Consider the following 15,244-nt stretch of genomic DNA (forward strand, 5'->3'; position numbering starts at 1 on the left):
CCAGTAGCTGTCACCCAATGAGACACAGTGGTGAAGATCTACTGGTGGAAAGATACACGTAGAGTGTCAGTACGCCTAAAGCACACCAGCCCATGCCTTCTCACTAACCCCTCTCTCCTGATATACATGTTGTATAAGAGGGTAGACAAGATGGAATGCCGGACAACAGCACCTTTAGGAATGAAGGCTAATTGTCCAATGCTAGCCTCTGGGAAAGAAAAAGGAACAAGGAGGAAATGGAGCTGCCGTATTTACTATTTACTAGTAGTATTTACTACTACTACAGTCAGCAGGTGAGTCAACAAGACATCAAGATCAGTGGTATCAGAGACAGCATATAGATCTCACTTCATCAGCATGGTCACTCAGGATAGGATTTTCAAAAGCACCTAAGTGATTTAGGAGCACACGTCCCAGTGACTATCAAAGGAACTTATGCTCCAAAGCCACTTCAGTGTTTTTTCACGTCACACTCCCCGTTAGAACCCGGCCTGAGCCAGGGAAGATAATGATCCAGCCAGAAGACCAAATTCAGTGCAGAATCCTGGTCACATGACACCTGTGGCATGTTGCACATATGCTAAGAAGAAGTGCTTTTAAAAATCCCTCCCTTAATCTTCAACCATTGCCAACGGAAGATCATTTACCAAACCCACCAGTGCAGTTCCTATTCCATACCCAGGTCTGTACCCAAACTGACAAGGACCAAAAAGATCTGAGGCATCTCACTTCTCAAAGTCATCTAGCAGCCTTAGACTCATAGACTTATAGACTTTAAGGCTAGAAGGGACCATCATGATTATCTAGTCTGAACTTCCTGTACAACACAAGCTACAGAACCTCACCCATCCACTCCTGTAATAGGCCCAGAACATCTGGCTGAGTTATGGAAGGCCTCAAATCTTCATATAAATACTTCAAGTTACAGAGAATCCACCATTTACTCTAACTCAAGCCAGCAAGTGACTGGTGCCCCACTCTGAAGAGGAAGGCGAACCCCCTCAAGTCTCTGCCAATCTGATCTTGGAGAATATTCCTTACCGTCCCCAAATATGGTGATCAGTTAGACGCGGAGCATGTGGGCAAGACTCACCAGCCAGACACCTGGAAAGAATTCTCTGTAGAAACTCAGATCTCTCCTCATTTATTGTCCCATCTCCAGCCATTGGAGATATTTGCTAATAGCAGTCACAGGTGGGCCATATGTCATTGTAAGCAGTCTCATCACATCATCCTCTCCATAAACTTATCAAGCTCAGTCTTGAAACATATTATGGTTTTTTGCCCTCACTTGGAAGGCTGTTCCAGAACTTCACTCGTCTGATGGTTAGAAACCTTCATCTAATTTCAAGCCTAAACTAGTTGATGGCCAGTTTATATCCCTTTGTTATTGTGCCCACCTTCTCTGTTTCAAACAGATTAGATACAAGATGATAGTTAGCCAGATTGTCAATATCAAGTGACGGTTTCTTTAGCAAAGGCTACACAAGAGCTTGGCCACCTGCACTGCCTGAGGGCCAAAATCCCTAACCCGCAGTGAGCAGCACTTACTCCACAGATTGCGCAGCAGAAGTCAATGGGATGATTTCAGTGGGAAATTACTATTCAGCATGCGGAAAGGTATCATACTGCAGCCCGAAGGGCTGTGTTCACAGTCTCCACCAGAAATGAACCCAGATTTTTCCAGTGCCATTCACTAGCTAGGAGGATAGGAGTCCAAAGGGCAGGCTGCAGAATGAAGCATCCCTGGCTCATTTTGTGAGCCTCACTGGCCTGAACCCACCCAGAAGAGACTTAGTGTTTGTCCACTCCAAGTCCCACCTGCATCTGATTTTATCCACAACATAACCAGCAATTTTCTCACAAGGGGAGAGGTTTGTATCAGACACCCAGTGAAAGCAGCTTGGATTGCTCAGCTGTCTACCCCTTGAAATCCCCTGAACAAATGGAGGAGGTGAAGAATCTCTCTTGCCCCTGCACAGCCGCAACATAAACATTCAAAACCCCTTAATTTTGTAATTGGTCAACTTCCACTGCTGGCATTCCAGCTCTCTTGCTTCATTTGTACTGGTCATCTCTGACCACAGATACCCTGTAGGGGTGAAGCCAGACAAGATGGTGCTTATTAATGACCAAAGATTATTTCTGCATCCTGCCAAATACTCCAATGTGGTTTGCCAGAGAAACATATTCTATGACTTTTGGAAAAACTTCACGACCCAGGCCTACTTTCAGATCTGAGCCCATACACCTGGTCTAGAAAGTGACCAGGTCTGTGAGTTTATCCCCTCTGCAATCTACAAAGTGAAGCTGTTAAAGGAAATTGACCATTCAAATAGGTGTAAATTCAAAGGCGGCCCCAAACCTGTGGCATCAGGCTTTTTAATGAAGTGCTGAGGTCTCTAGGTGTTATAGAACCAGATTTGTGCAAATGCAGTATAAAAATAAACAAACAGCTTTTTGGCAGTGAAGAGAAAGATCATTAATTTTGTTTGTGGACAGACTGACACACTTGCACACACAACCTGTGCATAAGCTATTTGATATCACTGGCTGATCTATTTCATATCAGAGGAGCAGATTTTAATGTGATAGCATGCACAGAAGCAATGTAAAATGAAAAAGCAAATGAGACTTTATAAACAACCCCAACTCCCATTAGCTTCATTGGGCTATGGATCAGGCCCCTTTCATCTTAAAAAATAACCTTTCCCATTCACAGAACAGAGGATTTCCAATACTGTAGATGGGGTGTCAGCTACAATTGAATGTCATGAGTTTTGCCATTGACTTGAATTGGCCACTAATCTACCTTCTAGTTGTGCCTTCCTCCAACAATGATCAATGCTTTATGCTTCAGAAGAAAGCAAAATCATTGGCTCAGTTGTGCCATGTTATACATTGAGTGTGAGTATTTGGGGGTTATTTTTTCCTAACCCTGGTGATAAATCATTCTGGTCCTGATTTAGCAAAGCATTTAAGGACATGCTTAAGTCCCACTGATATTAGGTACAGGCTTAACTGCTTTACTAAATTGCCCTCAGGAATGAGATTTTATTAAATACGCCTAACTAGCTATTAATAGACATATAATTACCTAGCCCTTAAAAAATCCAGCTTCCAATGAGCAATGAGTTCCACAGGTTGGCTGTGCTTGAGACAATTAGCATGTCTTTGCATTAGTTCTTGGTGTACTGTCTTTTAATTTCATTCCTCTTACAAGCCATGGGGAGAACTAGGGCTTGAACCAAGACGGGACTCCCGATTGCTGTGCTCTAAGTTATGGGCCGTTGTGCTGGGACATTCTGTTCCACTTGTCACGTTATTTAAAACCGGCAGCATCTTTTATAGCAATGCATAATTCTTAAAACCAGGCACAGGTGCACACAGATTAATTATAATGGAATGGTCGAGTGGTTCTGAACCAGGGGTACATACACACATGGGAGGTATGCAGAGGTCTTCCAGGGGGCACTCAACTCATTTAGATCAGTGTTTCTCAACCTGGGGGTTGCATCCCCTGGGGGGGGGGTCACGAAATGGGTTTAGGGGGATTGCAAGTGCAGGGCTGGCATTAGGGGATGGCAAGCAGGTCAACTGCCCAGGGCCCCACACCAAACAGGACCCCCATGAAGCTCAGTTACATGCTTTAGCCCTGCCACCTAGGGCTCAGGCTTCAGACAAGGCTCACAAGTGAAAAACAGGCTCAAGTATCAGACTGACCTGTAAGTACAATATTTATATTCCAATTGATATATTTTGTAATTATATGGTAAAAATGAGAAATAAGCAATTTCTCAGTAATAGCGTGCTGTGACACTCATGTATTTTTATGTTTGATTTTGTAAGCAAGTAGTTGTTAAGTGAGGTGAAACTTGGGCTATGCAAGACAAATCAGACTCCTGAAAGGGGTACAGTAGTCTGGGAAAGGTTGAGAACCAGCATGGTAGAGGAAGGGTTGCCAATTTTGGTTGGATATATCATCACATCAACCCTCGGTAGAAGAATGACTGCTTCGGCGTTAGGGAGGAGCTCACATACTTTAAAAGAGGAGAGATTTTTGACAGGGTTTGGTTCATTTTATTTCCAGAGCCTGGGGCCAAACCCTGGGGCCGACCCCAGGGGTAAATGCAGATTAGTAGCTGTGAGTTAATGGCGTGGAGGGAGAGGCATCAAGAGGGAAGACTCACGGTGGAGGACGCAGTACTCCCTGTACACTCGTCTCTACGGTTTTCTTTTGGTGCAGGCTGGAGGTTGGATTACTCTCCTGTGGGGCTGGCCAGGGTGGGTCTGTCCACTGGTCAGAAACTGTGCATCGAGGAAGCATCTTCCCCATGCTCTGTGGCTCACAACCCAGCTGCGTCAGCGCTCCAGATAGTTGTGGCTGAGATTCTGGCTCTCAGTCTGGGACTCCTTTTGTGGGCTTTGCTCCGTTCCTCCAGTGTTCATCAATGTGATACATTAAGCCTGTCCTGGATACAGTGCAGCAGAATAAAGACAGTCCGTTTTCTAAGACATTTTCCAAGAGATCTGGTTAGCCTATTAGTGAATGGCAACAAGGACTGCTACTTAATACAGGCTGTAATAGCCCAAACTCTGCATAAAAGGGATGTGTTGCTACAGTGCAGGCAGTTAAAAGGTGCTTAATCAAATGCTGAATAGCCATAAAAGTTTAAGATTCCCTCCATTAATAGAGAAGTGGCCAGTCACAGATTAAGGCCCTGACTCAGCAAAGGACATGATTAAAGTTAAGCATGTTCTTAAATCCCACGGAGATTTACGCATGTGCTTAAGTTCTTTGCTGAATCAGGGCCTAAAAGAAGCAGTAAAGTGAAAAGGTGAGATTATTTGGATTCAATATAATATTTAATTTTAAGCCTCTTTAAATTAAAAATTAACCAGGACAGCTGCTAGCGGAGAGAGTAGGTATTTGGGTGTTTCTATTGATAGGACTCTATTGTAATATGATTCTCTACAGCAGTTTGGTTTTTGACACATTTGATGAAAACCAGTAATTTTAAAATCTCTGAAATCAATTTGCTATTTTATGTTAATCCTTTAAAAATACTTCTTGCTTTGCTATTAAAAAAAGCAGGGAGGAAAAACGGTGGTATCCCCCATTCTCTTGCCTTTTCTTTCCTCATTCTAGTTTTCATAGCAAAGTAAAACAAAATGTATTTTTAAAAGTAATAATGGGTGAGATTTTCAAAAGCTCCTTAGTGATTTAGGAACACAAGTCCTGAAGTTAACAGTCCTTGTGTATCTATGTCACATATATGCTTTTGAAAATTCTAGCCAATAATGTTAGAGAAATATCAGTGGATCACTGAGAACTTTAGCATGACAGGTTTGCCCAAGCTCATTACCCAGCTGAGCCGGTTGTCGTTATTCAAAGTATAATCAGTTTTCAGTTCGTACAGCATTACTAATGATAATCTTCAACCACAACTGTCACAGACAATAACTGCTTTTGTTGTTGGTGTTTTGCAGATTCTTCCTGAAGACTTGCATCAGCTGTTCAGAGAGCTTCCTTGGCTGGTATTTCAGTTTTCTATTCAACCCAGGGAGTAATGCTGGCCATGTAAATGTCTCACTTGGTTGAATCAGAGCCAGAAACAGTAGTACAAACTATGGACACACAAAAGTAGTAAACCAGGTTCACAATGATTACATGTACCAAGAAATGAAGAGGTAATAGTCAAAGTGGGGCCTACAGGTCATGGGCTAACACCTGGATGGTGCTGATCACTTTGGCCCCATTCCAGTAAAGCACTTAAAACTGTGCTTAACTTTAAGCATGTGAGTAGTCTCACTGACAATGTTAAACACGGGTGTAAGCGATTTGCTCAGCACTTTGCAGTCTGGAACAAGCCCCCAGTGGGGACCACAACGTTCTTCAGTCCAGATTATGGCTGTCCTCATTTTTAATACAGGAGTATGATCCACTGCAGGATGGAATACATAGCCTCCCTGGGCCACAACTCTATTTTAAAAGACAGAGATGGGCTGAAATCAAAACTCCAAATACGAAGACTCCTACAGTTGGGAGACGTTGAGATCCAGCACCTAAGTTTGAGAAACAGGCTACACTCTGAAGATAATAGGCAGCTACAACCTAGTCCATTTAAAGTCAAATAGATATGGATCCAAAGTTCCTAATGCAGCCCTGAATAGGGCATAATTTGGTCCCTGCTGAAGTAAAGCACTTACTTAATAATTGCTCTGGATTTACTGTCCGCTGAATCCCACTGGTTTTCCCATGTACACTTACTGAATCTCTATGCTGAAGCTTGAAGAGGAAAAAGTCAATCCCTTCAGAGTAACGATGTATTTTAAGCCACTCATGATATTTTAATGGCATGTTTCTTCTGTTTATGTGAAATGCTTAAGCTACAACTCACATTGCTTCGCCCCCTCCCCCAAACTAAAGTCGCCTCTTGGAAACTGTAAATGGAACAAATGTGGAATTTGTAACTGGAAACTGTAACTGTGACTTTGTTAGGACACATTTAGGGACAGGAATGTCATGAAGTGTTAGAAATCTTCTTGCCTTGGCGAGACCGTCACATTTTATTTCAAGGGCTAGAGGTGGGGGCTGAGATGCAGTTGGATTGTAATACTGGGATTTCGTTTCACACAAAGAACAAAAAGGATGCAGATTTGAGGGAACTAGGTACAGTTACTTAATATCACATGGGGAATCTAGAATAGGATGCTCTGGGAAGTGAAAAAATGGAAACATTTTTCCAAATATGGGTAACCTGCCATGCTTGAGAATATCTGAAAGTATATTATTTATATACATGCACACATCATGCATCCGATGAAGTGAGCTGTAGCTCACGAAAGCTTATGCTCAAATAAATTTGTTAGTCTCTAATGTGTTTTATGTTAGTATAGCTTATTTCTGTACAGGAAGGGAGTAAGCTACCCTGGTATAAGTCACCTTTATACTGATATAACTACACCCACACTATGAGTTGTACCGATATCACTATTTTTTAATAAAAATAGTATCACTGAAATAGTTATACCAGTACAAAAATAATTGTGTATAGACTAGGCCCTCTTGTTGACTCTAGTGCACTGCCTTACTCAGGATTAGATCATTCAATGGAAATCAAATTATGCCAGTGGAAATACTCCCATTGGCTTTAATGGAAGGAAGATCAGGTCCTCAGTGTTCCAGTTTAGTACAGTTCTCCTTAGTGAGCGGATTTTGCCATGCACAATTCAGTCCTCTTACACGTCACTATGTACTTTGGTAGAATAAAGAGAAATAAATTCAATCTTCTTTATAACGTACAAGGAAGGGGAACAATTTACATTGGGTGTTAATAGGCAGATGGGAGAGAAGATAGAAATTGGTATTACAAAGAATCAAACCCCAACAGATATTGTGTCTGCAATAAATACAGAACCATGGGGCAAGGCCTAATTTAATCATGTTTATTGTACTCTCAAGGTTTGGCATGTAGGACACTAATTCCTTCAGGGGTTTCAAGTTGTTTACTATTTGTCCTATAAAGGGGCCATTGTGCGACCCCATGAATGCACATACTGTAATTAAAGCCACATTGAAAATTATATACCTTTGCTTACAATGCTCTGTTTGATTTTAATGCTATATTAAATGTTCATTTAATTAATGTTATTTATTTTGACAGCATTTTCAAGTGCTGTTATACCCTTGAAAGCGACCCTGTAAAAATGTCACAGTTGGGTTCCATGTGTATTGTATTTCAGTGATCTCATCTCAAATTTGTTGAACTAGGACCTGATTCTGCAGGAATTACTCAAGCAGAGAAGTACATATTCATATATGCAGTCCCAGTAGAGCCAATGGCACGGCTTCAGGGCCCGATTTTTACATCTTTACTCTTTAAGATAAAATGTTGGTTTTCGTCTTTATTTTAAATTTGGTTAGTGCTACAACATTTTAATTCTGTTTCTTCAATCTGGTTTTGATTTTTAAAAATAAGTTGGAAACACCCTCTTGCTAAGGTCAGCTATATTTGATGCTCACCATTCCTCTGGCTGCCAAAGATATTTCCAAGGAAACTGATAGTCTCAGGAGATCAAATAAAGGTCAAAAGGTGACCCCAGAAAGCCTCCTCCACTAAAAATGATGTTTGCTCTTGGGAAAAAAGTAATGAAAATGGATCAATACATGCCATCGATGTTCTTTCAAAATACAACTAATGGGACATATGCATCCCCGGTGCAACTCTACTGAAGTCAAAGGCATGACATCAGGGTTCGCTTTAGCCAAGAATATTTTTCAGTGACGAACAGCATTTGAGACCTGAAACTCATTGGATATACTACTATCAATATTATGCCAGACTAGAAAACTCTGATAAGAATTGTTTTACACTGCAAAACAACCATTTCATCCTATACAAACATCAAATTTAAAGGGATGGTATCAAGGCTTTCACCCCTGAAGTTTACTTAAATTAATAAAAAGTTCCATGTCACATATAATTTAACATATCAGTCATCCCTTCTACTCAACTGAGGGCCATAATACAACAAACAAAAAAGGTCTTCTCTGCTCTTCTCAACAATAAATCCAGAGTCTCTCTCTTCAGAATCATGGGTGTGCTCCGTGGGAATATGGTCTCACATTGTATTATCCATCTGCTCTGCCGCTCCAGTCTCATGAGCAGGCAGAATACAGAGATGTAGAAGAAATCCCATTTCTGGCTGAACACAGGATTCTCAAATATTTCGAGAACAGAGTAGACAGGCACACAGGAACGAAAACTGCACTGTGTAAACAGGTGCACCTCCAGTCCAACAACCAGTTGGTGCACCATTTTAGGCCTGTCAGCTTTAATCTCTACAAACATTTCCTGAAAGGGTGAACAGTTTTGTTTCATTGTGGATCCCTTTAAACACACATCTACTGACTGTATGTCTCTCTGGGTTAAGTTAACTTTTAGGGTAATATTTTAAATAAATGAAGCCTTAGGAATGCATGCACACTTATGTTTGTGTCCACTTTCACATCACCCCACACAAAGAGGGCACTGGTATATTCCAAACACTCAACTGAGCATGCAGTTATGCTAACTGCACCTAATTTGAGTGTCTACTGCTGCTCCTGGAGCTCTAAGCTCATTTTCAAAGCTGGGCATACACTGCCAGTCTGGTTTTCCAGAAGCACGAGCTCAAATGAAAAATAAAACCAGTTTGCTTTAGCCATTCTCATGGGTCTTTTAGGTTCAATGCTCAAGGCCCTGGGGTTTACTCACACAAATGTATGCAGAAAGCAAATGTTCCGCAAATGAACTCAAGTACCTGTTTTGCTGGGGTATATTTTTTATGGGACAGGGACAGTGCTGGAGACAGTGTCCCTAAACTCCATTTATAATCCTGACACAAAGGCAATTAAACAAACCTTATTTAATGTCTGCAACTGTCCCAGCTATGGCCAGGCACACAGATGAGATGGGACACTGCTTGACACAGCATGGGAAGAGTATTCCTAAATCTCTTTGCCAGTGCCCTGCCACAAAGACAACTAAGTCAGAAAAGGATCTGACCTCAAAAAATTAGAACTGTTCTCTCTCACACACACACACAGAGTTAATATGATGAGAGAAAATTAGCTTTAGACTCTATATCCAACCAATAAATCTTTGTGATCTAGTTTTTCTCAGAATGCTGCTTCTGGGAAGTCCCATGTAGACCAGACGACAAGACTTTGCGTTTAACAAACAAACAAACAAACAAACAAACAAACCAACCAATCATGGAGTAGCACAACTGAAACCTCATGCAACACTTTGACAGTACAGCCCTTCCACTGAATAAAGTGAATGCAATTGCATCAGGACACCAGTATAATATGATGTATTAAGGATAATCAGGAGCATTCAGATTTGCCCTTTCTATTTCAGAAATCACCACCAAACATAAACATTCTGGAACTGCTGATGTCCAAGAAAGAACAGAACCCAGCTCTGTTCTTGGCAGCCATGTAGGCTTTACAGCACTGACAGACATAGCATTTTCGTCAGTCAGCTCGGCAGATGAGACTCAGAAGACACATTGGGACACATCAGAACCTGCTTGTGCATGTGAGCAGAACAAGCATCTGCTTAGGGTGGCAAAACCTAGGTGGCAGCAAAAAAAACTCACCAAGCACAAAAATAAAATAAATCTGGGATTCCTCCCATCTCCTTCCCACGCAGCACCAGTGCGTGCTCTGAATCGCATGTTTTACATTTCTCTCCCACTAGCCCTGCCCCAGCTGATGCTGTTTACATAGTAGCCAGCCATCCCTGTGCTGAGCAGCTAATTGGTTCTCAGCTCCAGCAGAGTGCTGATCAGTGCTAGTACTGGCATTGCAGGGATATTAACTCCTTCCCCAGCCTCCCAGGGGGAGAGGATGGATGGTTTCTCTGGATGCAGTGTGAGTAGGTGCTTTGGTGATAGATACCATTAAACATTCCTTGATAAATCTGCACATGCGAAGAGGATTTGTGGACATGCACTGGATGCAGCAAGCCAACTATATCTGTGCAAGCAGATACACAGGTTGCTTTTGAACGTTTGGTCCTTGACACTATTTTACTTGTTTCACGAGTGAACAGGCTAGCCTGGCTGTGCTCCAAAAATCACCTGGTGTGGCTCAGACTTCAGAGTTATTTTACAATCTGCTGTTTTCATGTGAAATTTGAGTGTTTGAGGAGACTTGTAAAAGAGGAGCTGGGTGGTCATTTGCAAAGGGAGCAGAACTCGAACTTCCTCTAACAAATAGTTCATGTGGACTGGCATAACATGAATGACCCATTCCAGTACAGTCAGGCACCGAGTTTCGCGATGCTAGTGTGATCTGGGACACAATTATTTGTGTCACACAAAATCTCTGCTGCAGTATGTTAACTACCATGTAACACGCGTATTCTCTTCTAAAGTGGGCATTAAATCAGCCTTGTCCTGATTAGGAAATGAAGTTGTGTTTGAAAACACATTAGTTCACATGATTTTAATCACAACTGTGCACCTAGTGTAGACAGTTTAACACCCTGACAACATATTACAGTCAAATCTGCCTAGGGACCAACCACCTTGAAGAGAGACCACCTGTCACGAGCGACTACTAGCAGAGGCCATGGAACACCACCGCTTTCTGGTGTGCAAACCTTTGAAGAAAGACCACCTCTTACAAGCGACCACTTTTGCTAACTCCCTTCAGTGGTCACTCTTGGCAGGTTTTACTGTAGCTAGTTGAAGGCATAGTCAACCTTAGACTCCCACTTACAATCAGTACAGACCAACTAACACATGTTTAAAGCTGTTTAAATAGAGTTAATCAAAGATTTTCAAATTATTGATTAACTTTTTTTTTTTACTTTTTAAAAATGTTTTTCAACCAATGTATAGAGTGGTTGAATTTTTTTTAAACGAAGATGACAAAGTTATAGCAAAAATGTTTTACTTTTTCCAACCAACTGTAGTGTTAAACAGTGCCTATAGTAAGTGCAAAATTGTGATTAAAATTACATTAGCTAACATGCTTTCAAATACGACCTAATTCCAAAATTTTAGGCTTGATCTATACAAAGATTTTGTACCAGTTTAGCTATTTCAGTTAGAGGTGTGAATTTTTAAAAACCGGAATAGTTATACTAGTACAACCATTAGTTTGGAAGCAGTTATACTGGTGTAATGGTGCCTGGTGTAATGGTGCCACATATTTCCCTTCCTGTATGGGAATCAGCTATACCAGTATAAACACATTTCTATCAGTGTAATCCACAGTAGAGGGGTTATGCTGCTGAAACTATACTGGTATTGTTAAGGTGGTGCAACTTTTGCATGTGGGCAAGAGGCCTTAGTGTCTATTTTGGAAGCAGGGAGAGTGTTTGGGGAAAACAGATGTGCACGAAGCGGCCAGTATGTGTGTTGTTGGTGCAGGTCTCATGCGCAAAAATAACTGTTTGAACATTACAAGCAACACCTGCTGTTGTTACAAGTAACACCTAGAATTATTATAACTGAAAGAGATTAGAGAAAATTCTCTCTTTTTCTTGTCTATTTGTTATTAGTTGGTGCATTTGACAGCCCTTCAATTAACTAGTCAGTCAACCACTTATCCCTGTTTTGCCTTCTACGCAGCAACAGGGGAGAAAGAAATAATTTAAGTAACAGGGAAACGTGATTGTAAATATTACAAAAAATTGGCAGGGAGACTAAGGAGTAAGAAGAGAATCTTAAATTATTTGTCATTTTCTTGATATTGACTAGAGTTTGACTACTGAACAGATAACAGAAAGGGCCCTTTCTTATCCCAGCTCAATATAGTAGACCTATAGGTTCAAATCAGCCTTAACAACTATACCTACACACAACTTGATTTGCATATGTGCCCAGTTACCATATCTAAGTGATCTACACATTCAACTGCAGTTTGCACACACAAATCTGAGGTTTTGCTCATGCAAACACATGGGTGAAACAATTGTAGCTGTCTTTCTAGTAGCTGGGTTGGGGCCACTTTGAAAATGTGTCAGTTACTTTGCAGTCTCACAGTACATTTCCCATGGACAGCGCATTCATTCGGGTGACTGCCAATGTAAATATTTTTGCAACACAGCTAAATTGCTCATGTCTCATAGTTAAATATCATGTTGCTTTCTAAAATCTGTAAGCTGATTGGCAGTTATGATTTCCATGCAAAGAGGAGAAGAACCCCAGCCTCTTCAGTCTAGTTGACTTATTTTAGATTAAGAAAAACCAGAAAGGAAGAGCTAATATAAAATCTCCAAGAGACAGAGAGCAGAGTTTGCGTCTTGCTCATTGAGATCATTCATCCAACCCAAAGGCCTGCTCTAACTAGGGCATTACTTAACTATTATGTGGACTACATGTAATGGAATCATAGCTACACCACAGCGAGAGGTTTTTTAACATTTATATCAGCGCTTAACACTGCAGATTTGAAGTAAATCTGGCTGAAAACTGTGACCTGACAGCTCTGTATAAATTTTTTAAAGTTAAAAAAAAAGTTTGAATGAAATAAAAATTATTGTACTGAAACCTAATTTTCAGACAGATTTTCAGTGTCTAATTTTCAGCATGTCTCATGGGGATGGGGCAAAGTTGGCCTACACTGTCATGCTGATGTATGGCAAGATGATAACAACACATGTCAATCCCAGTTATTCAGAGAGATGTATTTTTTTAAAAATGGTGGTTAAGTCATTTCAGGAGAACTAATTATGGGCAAACCCTGAAAGTTTGGATTCAGTCAGGATGAGCACAGAAAAGTTCAAATGCCAGATCTTTAGCTGGTTTAAGTTGACACAGATCCATTGAATTCCATTAAGCAATGCTGATTTACACCAGCTGAGGATCTGGCTCCTGTCAGATGTTTATCCAAATCTTAGCTGAAGTAGCCGAAGCAGAGACGGTCTTGACCCCAAATCGCAGAGGTAAATACCACTGTTTTTTGGTAATTCCGGATCTGGAGCATCCCTATCTCTAACCTCACCCTCTTTACTCAACACAATTGGAATGAAAACTTTACTGCAGCCTCCCTCACAAATTATTTGCATCTCTGCTTCCACTGTGAGCCAAAAGTTTGTTTATTTTTTTAACCCAAATACTCATTTCATAATCACTTCTGGAAAGCAAATGAGCCAAGGTTTCGCAGTCTGGAAAGAAAATGAGCCAAGGTTTCACAGGCAGGGAAAGGTCTTATTCTTTTTCTGGACCAGTTCACCATCCCTTATACAAAACTGCATGAGCTTTTAGGAGAGTCAATAGTCTCCACTATGCAAGGACAGTTTCTGGAAAGAAGAGTAGTTCTACTCAATGTTCAAGCTTCTGGATGCCCCGAGTTATCACGCTCTGGATGCCCCGAGTTATCATGCTCCCGCTTCTGCTGCAGCCCAAGGGTTAATGTCTGAAATTCTCTTGTGGATCATGCATATGGGATGCTGAGGTCCCCTCAAGGATCTTTGGAAATATGCAAGACTCCTGCAATTGGTTTGGCACAATCCCTTTAAAATGAAAAGTGCCAGAATAGCAGAGATAATGCTCTAATATAGATAGCACTCAAGTTTTTTTAAGTGACAGTTTTGCCTGTGTTTTGAGAAGGACTTTGAGGCTTGTCTATACAGGCAAATTGACCGGCATAGCTATCCCAGAGTAACTATACCATGATAGCTATTCCAGAATATCTCCCTTGTGTGGACACTATTTCAAAATAAAAGTGGTTTTATTCTAGAATCATTACTCTGCTTTGGAAGTAGATTAATTATTCTGGAATAAAAGTAATGGTATTCCAGAATAGAATGTCCATATAGGGGAGTTTTACTGGAATAGCTAAATTATACCAGAATAGCTATAGCAGAATAGTTATGCCAGTCAATTTCCTTGTGTAGGCAAGACCTGATAGTCTGTAGAGAATGTATGAGGTCAGGTACTAAGGGCTTGTCTACACACGAGGAAACTGATCAACATAGTTAGTCTGGAATAGCTATTCTGGTATAATTTAGCTCTTAGAATGCCCCCAGGCAGATATTCTATTCCAGCATAAAAGTGATATTATTCCAGAATACAGTCATTTCTGTTTCAGAATATTGTCCACACAGGGTGTTATTCTGGCATTGCTACAGCGAAATAGTTATTGTGGTCAATTTCCCTTGTGACAAAGCTCTGTCCTTGTCTCCCTAGGTCCTGTGTTTCCTGGTGAATTTCGTCATAAGCCAGCGAAGGGGGGGTAAGGAGAAGTTATCCTTCCTTGCACAGTCTCTGTTGTCTCCCAGTCTCAGTGATTAATCGGAGGGGGGGGGTAAAGGGGGGAGCCCGGACCCACCTTGTACTCTAGCCCAGGGACCCTCATAGTATCAGCTATGGTAGCTGACCTGTTAGAAACATGACACGTACAATTCCCTGGGCTACTTCTCCACAGCAGCCCCCACTTCCTCAAGCTCCACTTCACCTTTACCTCAGGGCCTCCTTCCTTGTGCCTGATATGGTGTGTACTACTCAGTCTCTCCAACAGCGCAACTTCCTCCCACAGCTCCTGACATCCACACCCACCTGACTGACTGGGAGGCTTTTAATTAGTTTCAGCCAGTCCCTGATTGGCTTCAGGTGTCCCAATCAACCTAGCCTTCTCCCTGCCTTCTGGAAAATTCTTAATTGTCCCCAGGTGTCTTAATTGACCTGGAGCAGTTGCCATTTAACTTATCCTGGTACCAGGGTTTTGTTTAGCCTGGTG

At 41.4% G+C, this 15,244-nt stretch overlaps 1 protein-coding gene across 5 annotated transcripts in view; it reads right to left on the reverse strand.

The window, feature by feature from the left end:
• PALM2AKAP2 (PALM2 and AKAP2 fusion) overlaps positions 1 to 15,244 on the reverse strand; it is a 410,575-nt gene that overhangs the window by 317,101 nt on the left and 78,230 nt on the right. The window lies entirely within an intron of this gene.

This window comes from Dermochelys coriacea, chromosome 5 (genome assembly GCF_009764565.3).
Source record: "Dermochelys coriacea isolate rDerCor1 chromosome 5, rDerCor1.pri.v4, whole genome shotgun sequence".
In the NCBI taxonomy this organism is placed as follows: domain Eukaryota; kingdom Metazoa; phylum Chordata; order Testudines; family Dermochelyidae; genus Dermochelys; species Dermochelys coriacea.